Source organism: Salvia hispanica, chromosome 1, assembly GCF_029641045.1.
Source record: "Salvia hispanica isolate PSC_SH4W2 chromosome 1, Shi_PSC_v1, whole genome shotgun sequence".
NCBI lineage: Eukaryota > Viridiplantae > Streptophyta > Magnoliopsida > Lamiales > Lamiaceae > Salvia > Salvia hispanica.
The window spans coordinates 56,483,188-56,506,571 of record NC_142692.1 but is presented as its reverse complement, the minus strand read 5'-3'; positions in this window follow the sequence as shown (position 1 = coordinate 56,506,571).

Sequence of the window (23,384 nt, the reverse complement as noted above, 5' to 3'; positions counted from 1 at the left end):
TGAAACCATCCGGGCCCGGAGCACTATCCCCCGAGATATCAAATACAACACGTTTCACCTACTCTTCCGAAGGTTGTGCTATGATCCCCTCCAGATTGGTGTCATCCGGGAGTTGATGTATCAGGTTTAAATCCGGCTCCGCGAGGTCCATTGGTTCCGGCGCAAGAAGGCTTTGGAAGAAGCGAGCTGCTAAGTTCCGCACCTCCGTCTCGTCTGTGATGAGCTGGCCTCTCTCGTGGATCTCATGAATGTGGAGCCGGGCTCTCTTCTGCTTAACCCAACTTTGATAGAATTGGTATTTCTGTCACCATCCTTTAACCATCGGATAGACGCCTTTTGTCTCCAAAAGTCTTCTTCCATTTTCAAGAGGAGGATGTATTGGGCAATGTTCTTGTTGACATTAGCTCTATTATCCGGAGAGGGGTCGGTCTCGAAAGCCTCTATTAAAGCAAATAGGAAGATACTCCTAAGGTAAACACATATTCAGAGGATGAGTTACTCGATCACTGATTAGTCATAAAACTAAGTCAGTGTAACCCCAAGGACATTACATGAATGACTGGTAAACTAGAATATAGCAATTAGTCTTTCTCAAGTACTATGGTATACTTTTTACCTCAATCAAAGTCCTTTGCCATGGTTAATATGATATACGTTTATCATGCATAAGCACAACTAATATCAAACTTAGTACACATTATAGCATACATGAGACAACTATCTCTGAAACTAGTCAAACGACACTTGACTAGAGACAAGACAATTCCATCCTGAAAGGTATAAAACCTTTTCATGGAATTTCTAATGCTAAAATGTTCCAAGCAATGTGTAGATATAGGATTCCTAAGAGAATCTCAACATTCTTTCTAGCAAGCTAAGAATGTAATTAGTTTCTCCTAAATCCTTTATCTTAAACTGGGCAGACAACCAGTTTCCTACGCCAGATGCCAATCTTAGTTGTTTGCAACTTTTGTAGATTTCATCATCGTAGAGTACCAATAATACCATATGTAATGCACTTTCAGCTTCCTTGTGCTTACAACACTGTTAAGGACACAAGTCAAATTCCAAATTTTTGACAATTTTGATAAAAACACATATCCTCTGATTTAGATGCTTGCCTAAGACCACGCAGGTCTATATAAGCTTCCAATCATGCGTTTCTTGCCCTTAATTACATATCCATTAGAATGTTCTAGTATCTTAAAAGGACTAAGATGCTAAGAATGTAATTAGTTGCTCTTAAATCCTTTATCTTAAACTGGGCAGACAACCAGTTTCCTACGCCAGATGCCAATCTTAGTTGTTTGCAACTTTTGTAGATTTCATCATCGTAGAGTACCAATAATACCATATGTAATGCACTTTCAACTTCCTTGTGCTTACAACACTGTTAAGGACACAAGTCAAATTCCAAACTTTTGACAATTTTAATAAAACACATATCCTCTGATTTAGATGCTTGCCTAAGACCACGAAGGTCTATATAAGCTTCCAATCATGCGTTTCTTGCCCTTAATTACATATCCATTAGAATGTTCTAGTAGATGATTTATTTATGTAAGTTCTAACAGAAAATATGATCGAATAAATCCTGGCACAACGATAGCGAGAAGATAATTCTCTCTGGGCATAACCCATTGTCATTGTCTAGCCATTTGATATCCACATTTACACTTGCAAGGATACTTGCTCCCACTGACTGACACAGCCTGTAGGTAGTATTGCAAGTCTTGTAAAATATGTTGTCTATTTTAGATTGTAATATGATATCTATCACCTTTTCAAAGATGATTATCCAAATTAACCAACACTACATTGTAGTTTAAGGGATTATGTTCAAGCTAATCTAAGACTGAGTCTTACGACACTCTTAGACCCATGAACTTGTTGTGTTCCAGTGGAACGCTCCCACTTCGACATGGTTCTTACAATCTTAGGTATTGAAGTTGATTTTATTAGTGCAAAAGTTTCTAATGGTATGACTTCTTGGTAATGTGGAAAATCCGATAACTCTCTCTTTATTTTGAGAGTTATCACGTTGTTAGGCTTGAAGCTCATCTCTTGATCTTCAAACAAGAATTATATCTTTGAAGATTACAGAACTTATAACCTTACATCATTTGGGACAAACCTTAAAACATGCCTCAGTACTCAACTCCAATTTCTTGGACACTTTTCCAACACGTTGGAACAACATTACACCTTGTGATGTGCTAGACTAGAGACGCTCTGTCCACAACTCGTGCTTTGTAGAAGGTACTGATGTTGGTAGTTTCTTTAATGTTTATCACATCAATGATAAGATTTTAATGAGTTCAACTCATCACTTAATCAAACTTGTCTTAGAGAGACTTCCATTCCTACATAAGTATCCCATTCATTAGATGAATCCTTGGATTCGTTAGTGGAGATTAGACTCCCACTACTGATCATAACCCTTTGCTCGTCTCCTTATGGTGTAAACCATTGAGACTTGGCTAGTCTTTCTATGTTGCACTTCTATAAGTATTTTCTGAATCTCTTGAAAAATCAAATGATTCTAACTCATAGTGCATCAAACAGACTTTCTCAACTCTCAAGCTATTTAACGAAATGTTAAAATCTTGATAGTCTAGATCAGTTCGAACAATTGCTAAGTATTTTCTTGGCCTTAAGACTAAGAGCAATAGATACTTTATCATTCAATGATTAAGAAGTTGATGTGTTGTTGAATACTCAACCTTGTCGCACTTATATTATTTTAATACTATGATGCCTTAAGCATCAACCATAAAATAATAGTTGAGCATTAATAGCTCCCACTGCAACAAAAACCTAACTGGATCAAGATCTCTTACTTAGAAGTTGCATTGTCATGTACTTTGCCCTTCTATAAAACAGGTCAATCCAACTCACAAAGCATCTTTTCTCGCTTTAAACAAACTTTGTTGATAATTCAGCCTCTCCCATTTCATCATCTATCATGTTACTGTCCTCTAACAGTAATACAACGACTATTATTCTGAAGATTTTCTATTTTTCAGTTAAACCTTCTGGTAGTCATTTCTTATTACTTTAGGCGATCACTTGTGTCAGAAACTATTTGAGGATCTTTTGATCACTCAAAACATTCTTTCACTCTAGGATATTCCAATCGAATAATCTTGACAGATTCTATTGATGCCCGACTGATTATGAGCTAATGACAATTTCGCAAGGTCCCAGTGCCCTCGCTCCAGAAGTCCAAGACTCTGCTCCGGGGGTTCCCTCTCGTGTCCAAAACCACTTCTCTCAGCGGTCTTTCACCCAGCCAAATATCGTCCCAAAACAGAACTTTGCCGTCTCCAATGATCCATCTAATGTTCGGGTTGGCATGGGGCCAGGCCTTAGTAGTCTTCTCCACGTCGAGCTATTACACCCCGAGGAGTGTGCGGTCATTGGCGATTTTTTGGAGCAGTATTTGCTATAGATATGAGTAGCCCACAGGGAGTTTTGTTCCCTAAATCTCCACCAGAGTTTGATGCTGAAGGCTCGGAGGACCTCTTCGAACCGTCTAATCCCAAGACTCCCCTCCGCCGTCGAGAGACAAATTTGTTCCCATCCAATCCAGGGCGTCTTCTTCTTCTCATTGGTGGCACCCCAAAAGAAGCAAGCCAACTGTTGTTCAAGACAGTGCAGGGCTGTCTTTGTGGGCTCAATGGCTTGGAAAAGGTGAATTGGAATCGCTTCAAGCGTGCTCCTAATGAGAGTCAGCCGCCCACCGAAGGATAAGTGTCTATGAGCCCACCCGGAGATTCTCTTTGAAATTTTTTCCCGTAGGAATTGGAGCATGTCTGTACGCTTAAAAGCCTTTATAAATGGGCACCCCAAGATACAGAAAGGGGAAAGACCCTCTCGAGAACCCCCCTTCCACCTCGATAATCGCAGCCCATTGCTCGTGAGCTTCAGTGATATAAAAGCTGCTCTTTGTGATGTTAATCTGTTGGGCCGAGGCTGCTGTGTAGTCATGAAGACAAGCTTTGAGGCGACGGAGAGACCCTGGTGCCGCTTGGGTGAAGATTATGATGTCATCGGCATATGCAAGGTGGCTCACTTCGGCACTGCCGCGAGAGGACTTAAAGACCATTTCTTTCTTGCCAAGGATCAGCTGGTCCAAACTTCTTGATAAATAATCTACAGCAATGACGAAAAGAGCACGGGAAATGGGGTCGCCTTGCCTCAACCCCCGGGTTGACCTGAAGAAGCCCGCCGGCGCTCCGTTCACAAGGATTGAGAACCAGCAAGAGCCAATGCATCTTTCAATCATGCTCAGCCACGCATCAGGGAAGCCCATGCGTTTGAGGATTTTAATGAGGAACGACCACTGGACTCTATCATAAGCTTTTGCCATATCTAGCTTAAGAGCAACGTTAGGCGTAGGATTGTTCCTGTGAAGTTCATGGAACATTTCTTGCGCCAACAACACATTGTCGTTCAGTAATCTTCCCTTAACAAACCCACTTTGATTCGGCGCGATTACCTTGGGGAGAATCGGCGCAAGCCCTGCCGAAAGGATCTTTGTAAAGATCTTGTTTGAGACATTGCATAGGCTAATTGGTCGATAGTCCGACCATGCTTCCGGATTGTCTTTCTTAGGAAGGAGCACAATAGATGTTGCGGTGATGCTACGCGGCAAGAAAGCACCATTAAAAAACTGCCTCACAGCCTCCACAATGCCCCAACAGTGCTGCTGGTAGAACGTAGCCGTGAAACCATCCGGGCCCGGAGCACTATCCCCCGAGATATCAAATACAACACGTTTCACCTACTCTTCCGAAGGTTGTGCTATGATCCCCTCCAGATTGGTGTCATCCGGGAGTTGATGTATCAGGTTTAAATCCGGCTCCGCGAGGTCCATTGGTTCCGGCGCAAGAAGGCTTTGGAAGAAGCGAGCTGCTAAGTTCCGCACCTCCGTCTCGTCTGTGATGAGCTGGCCTCTCTCGTGGATCTCATGAATGTGGAGCCGGGCTCTCTTCTGCTTAACCCAACTTTGATAGAATTGGTATTTCTGTCACCATCCTTTAACCATCGGATAGACGCCTTTTGTCTCCAAAAGTCTTCTTCCATTTTCAAGAGGAGGATGTATTGGGCAATGTTCTTGTTGACATTAGCTCTATTATCCGGAGAGGGGTCGGTCTCGAAAGCCTCTATTAAAGCAAATAGGAAGATACTCCTAAGGTAAACACATATTCAGAGGATGAGTTACTCGATCACTGATTAGTCATAAAACTAAGTCAGTGTAACCCCAAGGACATTACATGAATGACTGGTAAACTAGAATATAGCAATTAGTCTTTCTCAAGTACTATGGTATACTTTTTACCTCAATCAAAGTCCTTTGCCATGGTTAATATGATATACGTTTATCATGCATAAGCACAACTAATATCAAACTTAGTACACATTATAGCATACATGAGACAACTATCTCTGAAACTAGTCAAACGACACTTGACTAGAGACAAGACAATTCCATCCTGAAAGGTATAAAACCTTTTCATGGAATTTCTAATGCTAAAATGTTCCAAGCAATGTGTAGATATAGGATTCCTAAGAGAATCTCAACATTCTTTCTAGCAAGCTAAGAATGTAATTAGTTTCTCCTAAATCCTTTATCTTAAACTGGGCAGACAACCAGTTTCCTACGCCAGATGCCAATCTTAGTTGTTTGCAACTTTTGTAGATTTCATCATCGTAGAGTACCAATAATACCATATGTAATGCACTTTCAGCTTCCTTGTGCTTACAACACTGTTAAGGACACAAGTCAAATTCCAAATTTTTGACAATTTTGATAAAAACACATATCCTCTGATTTAGATGCTTGCCTAAGACCACGCAGGTCTATATAAGCTTCCAATCATGCGTTTCTTGCCCTTAATTACATATCCATTAGAATGTTCTAGTATCTTAAAAGGACTAAGATGCTAAGAATGTAATTAGTTGCTCTTAAATCCTTTATCTTAAACTGGGCAGACAACCAGTTTCCTACGCCAGATGCCAATCTTAGTTGTTTGCAACTTTTGTAGATTTCATCATCGTAGAGTACCAATAATACCATATGTAATGCACTTTCAACTTCCTTGTGCTTACAACACTGTTAAGGACACAAGTCAAATTCCAAACTTTTGACAATTTTAATAAAACACATATCCTCTGATTTAGATGCTTGCCTAAGACCACGAAGGTCTATATAAGCTTCCAATCATGCGTTTCTTGCCCTTAATTACATATCCATTAGAATGTTCTAGTAGATGATTTATTTATGTAAGTTCTAACAGAAAATATGATCGAATAAATCCTGGCACAACGATAGCGAGAAGATAATTCTCTCTGGGCATAACCCATTGTCATTGTCTAGCCATTTGATATCCACATTTACACTTGCAAGGATACTTGCTCCCACTGACTGACACAGCCTGTAGGTAGTATTGCAAGTCTTGTAAAATATGTTGTCTATTTTAGATTGTAATATGATATCTATCACCTTTTCAAAGATGATTATCCAAATTAACCAACACTACATTGTAGTTTAAGGGATTATGTTCAAGCTAATCTAAGACTGAGTCTTACGACACTCTTAGACCCATGAACTTGTTGTGTTCCAGTGGAACGCTCCCACTTCGACATGGTTCTTACAATCTTAGGTATTGAAGTTGATTTTATTAGTGCAAAAGTTTCTAATGGTATGACTTCTTGGTAATGTGGAAAATACGATATCTCTCTCTTTATTTTGAGAGTTATCACGTTGTTAGGCTTGAAGCTCATCTCTTGATCTTCAAACAAGAATTATATCTTTGAAGATTACAGAACTTATAACCTTACATCATTTGGGACAAACCTTAAAACATGCCTCAGTACTCAACTCCAATTTCTTGGACACTTTTCCAACACGTTGGAACAACATTACACCTTGTGATGTGCTAGACTAGAGACGCTCTGTCCACAACTCGTGCTTTGTAGAAGGTACTGATGTTGGTAGTTTCTTTAATGTTTATCACATCAATGATAAGATTTTAATGAGTTCAACTCATCACTTAATCAAACTTGTCTTAGAGAGACTTCCATTCCTACATAAGTATCCCATTCATTAGATGAATCCTTGGATTCGTTAGTGGAGATTAGACTCCCACTACTGATCATAACCCTTTGCTCGTCTCCTTATGGTGTAAACCATTGAGACTTGGCTAGTCTTTCTATGTTGCACTTCTATAAGTATTTTCTGAATCTCTTGAAAAATCAAATGATTCTAACTCATAGTGCATCAAACAGACTTTCTCAACTCTCAAGCTATTTAACGAAATGTTAAAATCTTGATAGTCTAGATCAGTTCGAACAATTGCTAAGTATTTTCTTGGCCTTAAGACTAAGAGCAATAGATACTTTATCATTCAATGATTAAGAAGTTGATGTGTTGTTGAATACTCAACCTTGTCGCACTTATATTATTTTAATACTATGATGCCTTAAGCATCAACCATAAAATAATAGTTGAGCATTAATAGCTCCCACTGCAACAAAAACCTAACTGGATCAAGATCTCTTACTTAGAAGTTGCATTGTCATGTACTTTGCCCTTCTATAAAACAGGTCAATCCAACTCACAAAGCATCTTTTCTCGCTTTAAACAAACTTTGTTGATAATTCAGCCTCTCCCATTTCATCATCTATCATGTTACTGTCCTCTAACAGTAATACAACGACTATTATTCTGAAGATTTTCTATTTTTCAGTTAAACCTTCTTGTAGTCATTTCTTATTACTTTAGGCGATCACTTGTGTCAGAAACTATTTGAGGATCTTTTGATCACTCAAAACATTCTTTCACTCTAGGATATTCCAATCGAATAATCTTGACAGATTCTATTGATGCCCGACTGATTATGAGCTAATGACAATTTCGCAAGGTCCCAGTGCCCTCGCTCCAGAAGTCCAAGACTCTGCTCCGGGGGTTCCCTCTCGTGTCCAAAACCACTTCTCTCAGCGGTCTTTCACCCAGCCAAATATCGTCCCAAAACAGAACTTTGCCGTCTCCAATGATCCATCTAATGTTCGGGTTGGCATGGGGCCAGGCCTTAGTAGTCTTCTCCACGTCGAGCTATTACACCCCGAGGAGTGTGCGGTCATTGGCGATTTTTTGGAGCAGTATTTGCTATAGATATGAGTAGCCCACAGGGAGTTTTGTTCCCTAAATCTCCACCAGAGTTTGATGCTGAAGGCTCGGAGGACCTCTTCGAACCGTCTAATCCCAAGACTCCCCTCCGCCGTCGAGAGACAAATTTGTTCCCATCCAATCCAGGGCGTCTTCTTCTTCTCATTGGTGGCACCCCAAAAGAAGCAAGCCAACTGTTGTTCAAGACAGTGCAGGGCTGTCTTTGTGGGCTCAATGGCTTGGAAAAGGTGAATTGGAATCGCTTCAAGCGTGCTCCTAATGAGAGTCAGCCGCCCACCGAAGGATAAGTGTCTATGAGCCCACCCGGAGATTCTCTTTGAAATTTTTTCCCGTAGGAATTGGAGCATGTCTGTACGCTTAAAAGCCTTTATAAATGGGCACCCCAAGATACAGAAAGGGGAAAGACCCTCTCGAGAACCCCCCTTCCACCTCGATAATCGCAGCCCATTGCTCGTGAGCTTCAGTGATATAAAAGCTGCTCTTTGTGATGTTAATCTGTTGGGCCGAGGCTGCTGTGTAGTCATGAAGACAAGCTTTGAGGCGACGGAGAGACCCTGGTGCCGCTTGGGTGAAGATTATGATGTCATCGGCATATGCAAGGTGGCTCACTTCGGCACTGCCGCGAGAGGACTTAAAGACCATTTCTTTCTTGCCAAGGATCAGCTGGTCCAAACTTCTTGATAAATAATCTACAGCAATGACGAAAAGAGCACGGGAAATGGGGTCGCCTTGCCTCAACCCCCGGGTTGACCTGAAGAAGCCCGCCGGCGCTCCGTTCACAAGGATTGAGAACCAGCAAGAGCCAATGCATCTTTCAATCATGCTCAGCCACGCATCAGGGAAGCCCATGCGTTTGAGGATTTTAATGAGGAACGACCACTGGACTCTATCATAAGCTTTTGCCATATCTAGCTTAAGAGCAACGTTAGGCGTAGGATTGTTCCTGTGAAGTTCATGGAACATTTCTTGCGCCAACAACACATTGTCGTTCAGTAATCTTCCCTTAACAAACCCACTTTGATTCGGCGCGATTACCTTGGGGAGAATCGGCGCAAGCCCTGCCGAAAGGATCTTTGTAAAGATCTTGTTTGAGACATTGCATAGGCTAATTGGTCGATAGTCCAACCATGCTTCCGGATTGTCTTTCTTTGGAAGGAGCACAATAGATGTTGCGGTGATGCTACGCGGCAAGAAAGCACCATTAAAAAACTGCCTCACAGCCTCCACAATGCCCCAACAGTGCTGCTGGTAGAACGTAGCCGTGAAACCATCCGGGCCCGGAGCACTATCCCCCGAGATATCAAATACAACACGTTTCACCTACTCTTCCGAAGGTTGTGCTATGATCCCCTCCAGATTGGTGTCATCCGGGAGTTGATGTATCAGGTTTAAATCCGGCTCCGCGAGGTCCATTGGTTCCGGCGCAAGAAGGCTTTGGAAGAAGCGAGCTGCTAAGTTCCGCACCTCCGTCTCGTCTGTGATGAGCTGGCCTCTCTCGTGGATCTCATGAATGTGGAGCCGGGCTCTCTTCTGCTTAACCCAACTTTGATAGAATTGGTATTTCTGTCACCATCCTTTAACCATCGGATAGACGCCTTTTGTCTCCAAAAGTCTTCTTCCATTTTCAAGAGGAGGATGTATTGGGCAATGTTCTTGTTGACATTAGCTCTATTATCCGGAGAGGGGTCGGTCTCGAAAGCCTCTATTAAAGCAAATAGGAAGATACTCCTAAGGTAAACACATATTCAGAGGATGAGTTACTCGATCACTGATTAGTCATAAAACTAAGTCAGTGTAACCCCAAGGACATTACATGAATGACTGGTAAACTAGAATATAGCAATTAGTCTTTCTCAAGTACTATGGTATACTTTTTACCTCAATCAAAGTCCTTTGCCATGGTTAATATGATATACGTTTATCATGCATAAGCACAACTAATATCAAACTTAGTACACATTATAGCATACATGAGACAACTATCTCTGAAACTAGTCAAACGACACTTGACTAGAGACAAGACAATTCCATCCTGAAAGGTATAAAACCTTTTCATGGAATTTCTAATGCTAAAATGTTCCAAGCAATGTGTAGATATAGGATTCCTAAGAGAATCTCAACATTCTTTCTAGCAAGCTAAGAATGTAATTAGTTTCTCCTAAATCCTTTATCTTAAACTGGGCAGACAACCAGTTTCCTACGCCAGATGCCAATCTTAGTTGTTTGCAACTTTTGTAGATTTCATCATCGTAGAGTACCAATAATACCATATGTAATGCACTTTCAGCTTCCTTGTGCTTACAACACTGTTAAGGACACAAGTCAAATTCCAAATTTTTGACAATTTTGATAAAAACACATATCCTCTGATTTAGATGCTTGCCTAAGACCACGCAGGTCTATATAAGCTTCCAATCATGCGTTTCTTGCCCTTAATTACATATCCATTAGAATGTTCTAGTATCTTAAAAGGACTAAGATGCTAAGAATGTAATTAGTTGCTCTTAAATCCTTTATCTTAAACTGGGCAGACAACCAGTTTCCTACGCCAGATGCCAATCTTAGTTGTTTGCAACTTTTGTAGATTTCATCATCGTAGAGTACCAATAATACCATATGTAATGCACTTTCAACTTCCTTGTGCTTACAACACTGTTAAGGACACAAGTCAAATTCCAAACTTTTGACAATTTTAATAAAACACATATCCTCTGATTTAGATGCTTGCCTAAGACCACGAAGGTCTATATAAGCTTCCAATCATGCGTTTCTTGCCCTTAATTACATATCCATTAGAATGTTCTAGTAGATGATTTATTTATGTAAGTTCTAACAGAAAATATGATCGAATAAATCCTGGCACAACGATAGCGAGAAGATAATTCTCTCTGGGCATAACCCATTGTCATTGTCTAGCCATTTGATATCCACATTTACACTTGCAAGGATACTTGCTCCCACTGACTGACACAGCCTGTAGGTAGTATTGCAAGTCTTGTAAAATATGTTGTCTATTTTAGATTGTAATATGATATCTATCACCTTTTCAAAGATGATTATCCAAATTAACCAACACTACATTGTAGTTTAAGGGATTATGTTCAAGCTAATCTAAGACTGAGTCTTACGACACTCTTAGACCCATGAACTTGTTGTGTTCCAGTGGAACGCTCCCACTTCGACATGGTTCTTACAATCTTAGGTATTGAAGTTGATTTTATTAGTGCAAAAGTTTCTAATGGTATGACTTCTTGGTAATGTGGAAAATACGATATCTCTCTCTTTATTTTGAGAGTTATCACGTTGTTAGGCTTGAAGCTCATCTCTTGATCTTCAAACAAGAATTATATCTTTGAAGATTACAGAACTTATAACCTTACATCATTTGGGACAAACCTTAAAACATGCCTCAGTACTCAACTCCAATTTCTTGGACACTTTTCCAACACGTTGGAACAACATTACACCTTGTGATGTGCTAGACTAGAGACGCTCTGTCCACAACTCGTGCTTTGTAGAAGGTACTGATGTTGGTAGTTTCTTTAATGTTTATCACATCAATGATAAGATTTTAATGAGTTCAACTCATCACTTAATCAAACTTGTCTTAGAGAGACTTCCATTCCTACATAAGTATCCCATTCATTAGATGAATCCTTGGATTCGTTAGTGGAGATTAGACTCCCACTACTGATCATAACCCTTTGCTCGTCTCCTTATGGTGTAAACCATTGAGACTTGGCTAGTCTTTCTATGTTGCACTTCTATAAGTATTTTCTGAATCTCTTGAAAAATCAAATGATTCTAACTCATAGTGCATCAAACAGACTTTCTCAACTCTCAAGCTATTTAACGAAATGTTAAAATCTTGATAGTCTAGATCAGTTCGAACAATTGCTAAGTATTTTCTTGGCCTTAAGACTAAGAGCAATAGATACTTTATCATTCAATGATTAAGAAGTTGATGTGTTGTTGAATACTCAACCTTGTCGCACTTATATTATTTTAATACTATGATGCCTTAAGCATCAACCATAAAATAATAGTTGAGCATTAATAGCTCCCACTGCAACAAAAACCTAACTGGATCAAGATCTCTTACTTAGAAGTTGCATTGTCATGTACTTTGCCCTTCTATAAAACAGGTCAATCCAACTCACAAAGCATCTTTTCTCGCTTTAAACAAACTTTGTTGATAATTCAGCCTCTCCCATTTCATCATCTATCATGTTACTGTCCTCTAACAGTAATACAACGACTATTATTCTGAAGATTTTCTATTTTTCAGTTAAACCTTCTGGTAGTCATTTCTTATTACTTTAGGCGATCACTTGTGTCAGAAACTATTTGAGGATCTTTTGATCACTCAAAACATTCTTTCACTCTAGGATATTCCAATCGAATAATCTTGACAGATTCTATTGATGCCCGACTGATTATGAGCTAATGACAATTTCGCAAGGTCCCAGTGCCCTCGCTCCAGAAGTCCAAGACTCTGCTCCGGGGGTTCCCTCTCGTGTCCAAAACCACTTCTCTCAGCGGTCTTTCACCCAGCCAAATATCGTCCCAAAACAGAACTTTGCCGTCTCCAATGATCCATCTAATGTTCGGGTTGGCATGGGGCCAGGCCTTAGTAGTCTTCTCCACGTCGAGCTATTACACCCCGAGGAGTGTGCGGTCATTGGCGATTTTTTGGAGCAGTATTTGCTATAGATATGAGTAGCCCACAGGGAGTTTTGTTCCCTAAATCTCCACCAGAGTTTGATGCTGAAGGCTCGGAGGACCTCTTCGAACCGTCTAATCCCAAGACTCCCCTCCGCCGTCGAGAGACAAATTTGTTCCCATCCAATCCAGGGCGTCTTCTTCTTCTCATTGGTGGCACCCCAAAAGAAGCAAGCCAACTGTTGTTCAAGACAGTGCAGGGCTGTCTTTGTGGGCTCAATGGCTTGGAAAAGGTGAATTGGAATCGCTTCAAGCGTGCTCCTAATGAGAGTCAGCCGCCCACCGAAGGATAAGTGTCTATGAGCCCACCCGGAGATTCTCTTTGAAATTTTTTCCCGTAGGAATTGGAGCATGTCTGTACGCTTAAAAGCCTTTATAAATGGGCACCCCAAGATACAGAAAGGGGAAAGACCCTCTCGAGAACCCCCCTTCCACCTCGATAATCGCAGCCCATTGCTCGTGAGCTTCAGTGATATAAAAGCTGCTCTTTGTGATGTTAATCTGTTGGGCCGAGGCTGCTGTGTAGTCATGAAGACAAGCTTTGAGGCGACGGAGAGACCCTGGTGCCGCTTGGGTGAAGATTATGATGTCATCGGCATATGCAAGGTGGCTCACTTCGGCACTGCCGCGAGAGGACTTAAAGACCATTTCTTTCTTGCCAAGGATCAGCTGGTCCAAACTTCTTGATAAATAATCTACAGCAATGACGAAAAGAGCACGGGAAATGGGGTCGCCTTGCCTCAACCCCCGGGTTGACCTGAAGAAGCCCGCCGGCGCTCCGTTCACAAGGATTGAGAACCAGCAAGAGCCAATGCATCTTTCAATCATGCTCAGCCACGCATCAGGGAAGCCCATGCGTTTGAGGATTTTAATGAGGAACGACCACTGGACTCTATCATAAGCTTTTGCCATATCTAGCTTAAGAGCAACGTTAGGCGTAGGATTGTTCCTGTGAAGTTCATGGAACATTTCTTGCGCCAACAACACATTGTCGTTCAGTAATCTTCCCTTAACAAACCCACTTTGATTCGGCGCGATTACCTTGGGGAGAATCGGCGCAAGCCCTGCCGAAAGGATCTTTGTAAAGATCTTGTTTGAGACATTGCATAGGCTAATTGGTCGATAGTCCGACCATGCTTCCGGATTGTCTTTCTTTGGAAGGAGCACAATAGATGTTGCGGTGATGCTACGCGGCAAGAAAGCACCATTAAAAAACTGCCTCACAGCCTCCACAATGCCCCAACAGTGCTGCTGGTAGAACGTAGCCGTGAAACCATCCGGGCCCGGAGCACTATCCCCCGAGATATCAAATACAACACGTTTCACCTACTCTTCCGAAGGTTGTGCTATGATCCCCTCCAGATTGGTGTCATCCGGGAGTTGATGTATCAGGTTTAAATCCGGCTCCGCGAGGTCCATTGGTTCCGGCGCAAGAAGGCTTTGGAAGAAGCGAGCTGCTAAGTTCCGCACCTCCGTCTCGTCTGTGATGAGCTGGCCTCTCTCGTGGATCTCATGAATGTGGAGCCGGGCTCTCTTCTGCTTAACCCAACTTTGATAGAATTGGTATTTCTGTCACCATCCTTTAACCATCGGATAGACGCCTTTTGTCTCCAAAAGTCTTCTTCCATTTTCAAGAGGAGGATGTATTGGGCAATGTTCTTGTTGACATTAGCTCTATTATCCGGAGAGGGGTCGGTCTCGAAAGCCTCTATTAAAGCAAATAGGAAGATACTCCTAAGGTAAACACATATTCAGAGGATGAGTTACTCGATCACTGATTAGTCATAAAACTAAGTCAGTGTAACCCCAAGGACATTACATGAATGACTGGTAAACTAGAATATAGCAATTAGTCTTTCTCAAGTACTATGGTATACTTTTTACCTCAATCAAAGTCCTTTGCCATGGTTAATATGATATACGTTTATCATGCATAAGCACAACTAATATCAAACTTAGTACACATTATAGCATACATGAGACAACTATCTCTGAAACTAGTCAAACGACACTTGACTAGAGACAAGACAATTCCATCCTGAAAGGTATAAAACCTTTTCATGGAATTTCTAATGCTAAAATGTTCCAAGCAATGTGTAGATATAGGATTCCTAAGAGAATCTCAACATTCTTTCTAGCAAGCTAAGAATGTAATTAGTTTCTCCTAAATCCTTTATCTTAAACTGGGCAGACAACCAGTTTCCTACGCCAGATGCCAATCTTAGTTGTTTGCAACTTTTGTAGATTTCATCATCGTAGAGTACCAATAATACCATATGTAATGCACTTTCAGCTTCCTTGTGCTTACAACACTGTTAAGGACACAAGTCAAATTCCAAATTTTTGACAATTTTGATAAAAACACATATCCTCTGATTTAGATGCTTGCCTAAGACCACGCAGGTCTATATAAGCTTCCAATCATGCGTTTCTTGCCCTTAATTACATATCCATTAGAATGTTCTAGTATCTTAAAAGGACTAAGATGCTAAGAATGTAATTAGTTGCTCTTAAATCCTTTATCTTAAACTGGGCAGACAACCAGTTTCCTACGCCAGATGCCAATCTTAGTTGTTTGCAACTTTTGTAGATTTCATCATCGTAGAGTACCAATAATACCATATGTAATGCACTTTCAACTTCCTTGTGCTTACAACACTGTTAAGGACACAAGTCAAATTCCAAACTTTTGACAATTTTAATAAAACACATATCTTCTGATTTAGATGCTTGCCTAAGACCACGAAGGTCTATATAAGCTTCCAATCATGCGTTTCTTGCCCTTAATTACATATCCATTAGAATGTTCTAGTAGATGATTTATTTATGTAAGTTCTAACAGAAAATATGATCGAATAAATCCTGGCACAACGATAGCGAGAAGATAATTCTCTCTGGGCATAACCCATTGTCATTGTCTAGCCATTTGATATCCACATTTACACTTGCAAGGATACTTGCTCCCACTGACTGACACAGCCTGTAGGTAGTATTGCAAGTCTTGTAAAATATGTTGTCTATTTTAGATTGTAATATGATATCTATCACCTTTTCAAAGATGATTATCCAAATTAACCAACACTACATTGTAGTTTAAGGGATTATGTTCAAGCTAATCTAAGACTGAGTCTTACGACACTCTTAGACCCATGAACTTGTTGTGTTCCAGTGGAACGCTCCCACTTCGACATGGTTCTTACAATCTTAGGTATTGAAGTTGATTTTATTAGTGCAAAAGTTTCTAATGGTATGACTTCTTGGTAATGTGGAAAATCCGATAACTCTCTCTTTATTTTGAGAGTTATCACGTTGTTAGGCTTGAAGCTCATCTCTTGATCTTCAAACAAGAATTATATCTTTGAAGATTACAGAACTTATAACCTTACATCATTTGGGACAAACCTTAAAACATGCCTCAGTACTCAACTCCAATTTCTTGGACACTTTTCCAACACGTTGGAACAACATTACACCTTGTGATGTGCTAGACTAGAGACGCTCTGTCCACAACTCGTGCTTTGTAGAAGGTACTGATGTTGGTAGTTTCTTTAATGTTTATCACATCAATGATAAGATTTTAATGAGTTCAACTCATCACTTAATCAAACTTGTCTTAGAGAGACTTCCATTCCTACATAAGTATCCCATTCATTAGATGAATGCTTGGATTCGTTAGTGGAGATTAGACTCCCACTACTGATCATAACCCTTTGCTCGTCTCCTTATGGTGTAAACCATTGAGACTTGGCTAGTCTTTCTATGTTGCACTTCTATAAGTATTTTCTGAATCTCTTGAAAAATCAAATGATTCTAACTCATAGTGCATCAAACAGACTTTCTCAACTCTCAAGCTATTTAACGAAATGTTAAAATCTTGATAGTCTAGATCAGTTCGAACAATTGCTAAGTATTTTCTTGGCCTTAAGACTAAGAGCAATAGATACTTTATCATTCAATGATTAAGAAGTTGATGTGTTGTTGAATACTCAACCTTGTCGCACTTATATTATTTTAATACTATGATGCCTTAAGCATCAACCATAAAATAATAGTTGAGCATTAATAGCTCCCACTGCAACAAAAACCTAACTGGATCAAGATCTCTTACTTAGAAGTTGCATTGTCATGTACTTTGCCCTTCTATAAAACAGGTCAATCCAACTCACAAAGCATCTTTTCTCGCTTTAAACAAACTTTGTTGATAATTCAGCCTCTCCCATTTCATCATCTATCATGTTACTGTCCTCTAACAGTAATACAACGACTATTATTCTGAAGATTTTCTATTTTTCAGTTAAACCTTCTTGTAGTCATTTCTTATTACTTTAGGCGATCACTTGTGTCAGAAACTATTTGAGGATCTTTTGATCACTCAAAACATTCTTTCACTCTAGGATATTCCAATCGAATAATCTTGACAGATTCTATTGATGCCCGACTGATTATGAGCTAATGACAATTTCGCAAGGTCCCAGTGCCCTCGCTCCAGAAGTCCAAGACTCTGCTCCGGGGGTTCCCTCTCGTGTCCAAAACCACTTCTCTCAGCGGTCTTTCACCCAGCCAAATATCGTCCCAAAACAGAACTTTGCCGTCTCCAATGATCCATCTAATGTTCGGGTTGGCATGGGGCCAGGCCTTAGTAGTCTTCTCCACGTCGAGCTATTACACCCCGAGGAGTGTGCGGTCATTGGCGATTTTTTGGAGCAGTATTTGCTATAGATATGAGTAGCCCACAGGGAGTTTTGTTCCCTAAATCTCCACCAGAGTTTGATGCTGAAGGCTCGGAGGACCTCTTCGAACCGTCTAATCCCAAGACTCCCCTCCGCCGTCGAGAGACAAATTTGTTCCCATCCAATCCAGGGCGTCTTCTTCTTCTCATTGGTGGCACCCCAAAAGAAGCAAGCCAACTGTTGTTCAAGACAGTGCAGGGCTGTCTTTGTGGGCTCAATGGCTTGGAAAAGGTGAATTGGAATCGCTTCAAGCGTGCTCCTAATGAGAGTCAGCCGCCCACCGAAGGATAAGTGTCTATGAGCCCACCCGGAGATTCTCTTTGAAATTTTTTCCCGTAGGAATTGGAGCATGTCTGTACGCTTAAAAGCCTTTATAAATGGGCACCCCAAGATACAGAAAGGGGAAAGACCCTCTCGAGAACCCCCCTTCCACCTCGATAATCGCAGCCCATTGCTCGTGAGCTTCAGTGATATAAAAGCTGCTCTTTGTGATGTTAATCTGTTGGGCCGAGGCTGCTGTGTAGTCATGAAGACAAGCTTTGAGGCGACGGAGAGACCCTGGTGCCGCTTGGGTGAAGATTATGATGTCATCGGCATATGCAAGGTGGCTCACTTCGGCACTGCCGCGAGAGGACTTAAAAACCATTTCTTTCTTGCCAAGGATCAGCTGGTCCAAACTTCTTGATAAATAATCTACAGCAATGACGAAAAGAGCACGGGAAATGGGGTCGCCTTGCCTCAACCCCCGGGTTGACCTGAAGAAGCCCGCCGGCGCTCCGTTCACAAGGATTGAGAACCAGCAAGAGCCAATGCATCTTTCAATCATGCTCAGCCACGCATCAGGGAAGCCCATGCGTTTGAGGATTTTAATGAGGAACGACCACTGGACTCTATCATAAGCTTTTGCCATATCTAGCTTAAGAGCAACGTTAGGCGTAGGATTGTTCCTGTGAAGTTCATGGAACATTTCTTGCGCCAACAACACATTGTCGTTCAGTAATCTTCCCTTAACAAACCCACTTTGATTCGGCGCGATTACCTTGGGGAGAATCGGCGCAAGCCCTGCCGAAAGGATCTTTGTAAAGATCTTGTTTGAGACATTGCATAGGCTAATTGGTCGATAGTCCGACCATGCTTCCGGATTGTCTTTCTTTGGAAGGAGCACAATAGATGTTGCGGTGATGCTACGCGGCAAGAAAGCACCATTAAAAAACTGCCTCACAGCCTCCACAATGCCCCAACAGTGCTGCTGGTAGAACGTAGCCGTGAAACCATCCGGGCCCGGAGCACTATCCCCCGAGATATCAAATACAACACGTTTCACCTACTCTTCCGAAGGTTGTGCTATGATCCCCTCCAGATTGGTGTCATCCGGGAGTTGATGTATCAGGTTTAAATCCGGCTCCGCGAGGTCCATTGGTTCCGGCGCAAGAAGGCTTTGGAAGAAGCGAGCTGCTAAGTTCCGCACCTCCGTCTCGTCTGTGATGAGCTGGCCTCTCTCGTGGATCTCATGAATGTGGAGCCGGGCTCTCTTCTGCTTAACCCAACTTTGATAGAATTGGTATTTCTGTCACCATCCTTTAACCATCGGATAGACGCCTTTTGTCTCCAAAAGTCTTCTTCCATTTTCAAGAGGAGGATGTATTGGGCAATGTTCTTGTTGACATTAGCTCTATTATCCGGAGAGGGGTCGGTCTCGAAAGCCTCTATTAAAGCAAATAGGAAGATACTCCTAAGGTAAACACATATTCAGAGGATGAGTTACTCGATCACTGATTAGTCATAAAACTAAGTCAGTGTAACCCCAAGGACATTACATGAATGACTGGTAAACTAGAATATAGCAATTAGTCTTTCTCAAGTACTATGGTATACTTTTTACCTCAATCAAAGTCCTTTGCCATGGTTAATATGATATACGTTTATCATGCATAAGCACAACTAATATCAAACTTAGTACACATTATAGCATACATGAGACAACTATCTCTGAAACTAGTCAAACGACACTTGACTAGAGACAAGACAATTCCATCCTGAAAGGTATAAAACCTTTTCATGGAATTTCTAATGCTAAAATGTTCCAAGCAATGTGTAGATATAGGATTCCTAAGAGAATCTCAACATTCTTTCTAGCAAGCTAAGAATGTAATTAGTTTCTCCTAAATCCTTTATCTTAAACTGGGCAGACAACCAGTTTCCTACGCCAGATGCCAATCTTAGTTGTTTGCAACTTTTGTAGATTTCATCATCGTAGAGTACCAATAATACCATATGTAATGCACTTTCAGCTTCCTTGTGCTTACAACACTGTTAAGGACACAAGTCAAATTCCAAATTTTTGACAATTTTGATAAAAACACATATCCTCTGATTTAGATGCTTGCCTAAGACCACGCAGGTCTATATAAGCTTCCAATCATGCGTTTCTTGCCCTTAATTACATATCCATTAGAATGTTCTAGTATCTTAAAAGGACTAAGATGCTAAGAATGTAATTAGTTGCTCTTAAATCCTTTATCTTAAACTGGGCAGACAACCAGTTTCCTACGCCAGATGCCAATCTTAGTTGTTTGCAACTTTTGTAGATTTCATCATCGTAGAGTACCAATAATACCATATGTAATGCACTTTCAACTTCCTTGTGCTTACAACACTGTTAAGGACACAAGTCAAATTCCAAACTTTTGACAATTTTAATAAAACACATATCTTCTGATTTAGATGCTTGCCTAAGACCACGAAGGTCTATATAAGCTTCCAATCATGCGTTTCTTGCCCTTAATTACATATCCATTAGAATGTTCTAGTAGATGATTTATTTATGTAAGTTCTAACAGAAAATATGATCGAATAAATCCTGGCACAACGATAGCGAGAAGATAATTCTCTCTGGGCATAACCCATTGTCATTGTCTAGCCATTTGATATCCACATTTACACTTGCAAGGATACTTGCTCCCACTGACTGACACAGCCTGTAGGTAGTATTGCAAGTCTTGTAAAATATGTTGTCTATTTTAGATTGTAATATGATATCTATCACCTTTTCAAAGATGATTATCCAAATTAACCAACACTACATTGTAGTTTAAGGGATTATGTTCAAGCTAATCTAAGACTGAGTCTTACGACACTCTTAGACCCATGAACTTGTTGTGTTCCAGTGGAACGCTCCCACTTCGACATGGTTCTTACAATCTTAGGTATTGAAGTTGATTTTATTAGTGCAAAAGTTTCTAATGGTATGACTTCTTGGTAATGTGGAAAATCCGATAACTCTCTCTTTATTTTGAGAGTTATCACGTTGTTAGGCTTGAAGCTCATCTCTTGATCTTCAAACAAGAATTATATCTTTGAAGATTACAGAACTTATAACCTTACATCATTTGGGACAAACCTTAAAACATGCCTCAGTACTCAACTCCAATTTCTTGGACACTTTTCCAACACGTTGGAACAACATTACACCTTGTGATGTGCTAGACTAGAGACGCTCTGTCCACAACTCGTGCTTTGTAGAAGGTACTGATGTTGGTAGTTTCTTTAATGTTTATCACATCAATGATAAGATTTTAATGAGTTCAACTCATCACTTAATCAAACTTGTCTTAGAGAGACTTCCATTCCTACATAAGTATCCCATTCATTAGATGAATGCTTGGATTCGTTAGTGGAGATTAGACTCCCACTACTGATCATAACCCTTTGCTCGTCTCCTTATGGTGTAAACCATTGAGACTTGGCTAGTCTTTCTATGTTGCACTTCTATAAGTATTTTCTGAATCTCTTGAAAAATCAAATGATTCTAACTCATAGTGCATCAAACAGACTTTCTCAACTCTCAAGCTATTTAACGAAATGTTAAAATCTTGATAGTCTAGATCAGTTCGAACAATTGCTAAGTATTTTCTTGGCCTTAAGACTAAGAGCAATAGATACTTTATCATTCAATGATTAAGAAGTTGATGTGTTGTTGAATACTCAACCTTGTCGCACTTATATTATTTTAATACTATGATGCCTTAAGCATCAACCATAAAATAATAGTTGAGCATTAATAGCTCCCACTGCAACAAAAACCTAACTGGATCAAGATCTCTTACTTAGAAGTTGCATTGTCATGTACTTTGCCCTTCTATAAAACAGGTCAATCCAACTCACAAAGCATCTTTTCTCGCTTTAAACAAACTTTGTTGATAATTCAGCCTCTCCCATTTCATCATCTATCATGTTACTGTCCTCTAACAGTAATACAACGACTATTATTCTGAAGATTTTCTATTTTTCAGTTAAACCTTCTTGTAGTCATTTCTTATTACTTTAGGCGATCACTTGTGTCAGAAACTATTTGAGGATCTTTTGATCACTCAAAACATTCTTTCACTCTAGGATATTCCAATCGAATAATCTTGACAGATTCTATTGATGCCCGACTGATTATGAGCTAATGACAATTTCGCAAGGTCCCAGTGCCCTCGCTCCAGAAGTCCAAGACTCTGCTCCGGGGGTTCCCTCTCGTGTCCAAAACCACTTCTCTCAGCGGTCTTTCACCCAGCCAAATATCGTCCCAAAACAGAACTTTGCCGTCTCCAATGATCCATCTAATGTTCGGGTTGGCATGGGGCCAGGCCTTAGTAGTCTTCTCCACGTCGAGCTATTACACCCCGAGGAGTGTGCGGTCATTGGCGATTTTTTGGAGCAGTATTTGCTATAGATATGAGTAGCCCACAGGGAGTTTTGTTCCCTAAATCTCCACCAGAGTTTGATGCTGAAGGCTCGGAGGACCTCTTCGAACCGTCTAATCCCAAGACTCCCCTCCGCCGTCGAGAGACAAATTTGTTCCCATCCAATCCAGGGCGTCTTCTTCTTCTCATTGGTGGCACCCCAAAAGAAGCAAGCCAACTGTTGTTCAAGAGAGTGCAGGGCTGTCTTTGTGGGCTCAATGGCTTGGAAAAGGTGAATTGGAATCGCTTCAAGCGTGCTCCTAATGAGAGTCAGCCGCCCACCGAAGGATAAGTGTCTATGAGCCCACCCGGAGATTCTCTTTGAAATTTTTTCCCGTAGGAATTGGAGCATGTCTGTACGCTTAAAAGCCTTTATAAATGGGCACCCCAAGATACAGAAAGGGGAAAGACCCTCTCGAGAACCCCCCTTCCACCTCGATAATCGCAGCCCATTGCTCGTGAGCTTCAGTGATATAAAAGCTGCTCTTTGTGATGTTAATCTGTTGGGCCGAGGCTGCTGTGTAGTCATGAAGACAAGCTTTGAGGCGACGGAGAGACCCTGGTGCCGCTTGGGTGAAGATTATGATGTCATCGGCATATGCAAGGTGGCTCACTTCGGCACTGCCGCGAGAGGACTTAAAAACCATTTCTTTCTTGCCAAGGATCAGCTGGTCCAAACTTCTTGATAAATAATCTACAGCAATGACGAAAAGAGCACGGGAAATGGGGTCGCCTTGCCTCAACCCCCGGGTTGACCTGAAGAAGCCCGCCGGCGCTCCGTTCACAAGGATTGAGAACCAGCAAGAGCCAATGCATCTTTCAATCATGCTCAGCCACGCATCAGGGAAGCCCATGCGTTTGAGGATTTTAATGAGGAACGACCACTGGACTCTATCATAAGCTTTTGCCATATCTAGCTTAAGAGCAACGTTAGGCGTAGGATTGTTCCTGTGAAGTTCATGGAACATTTCTTGCGCCAACAACACATTGTCGTTCAGTAATCTTCCCTTA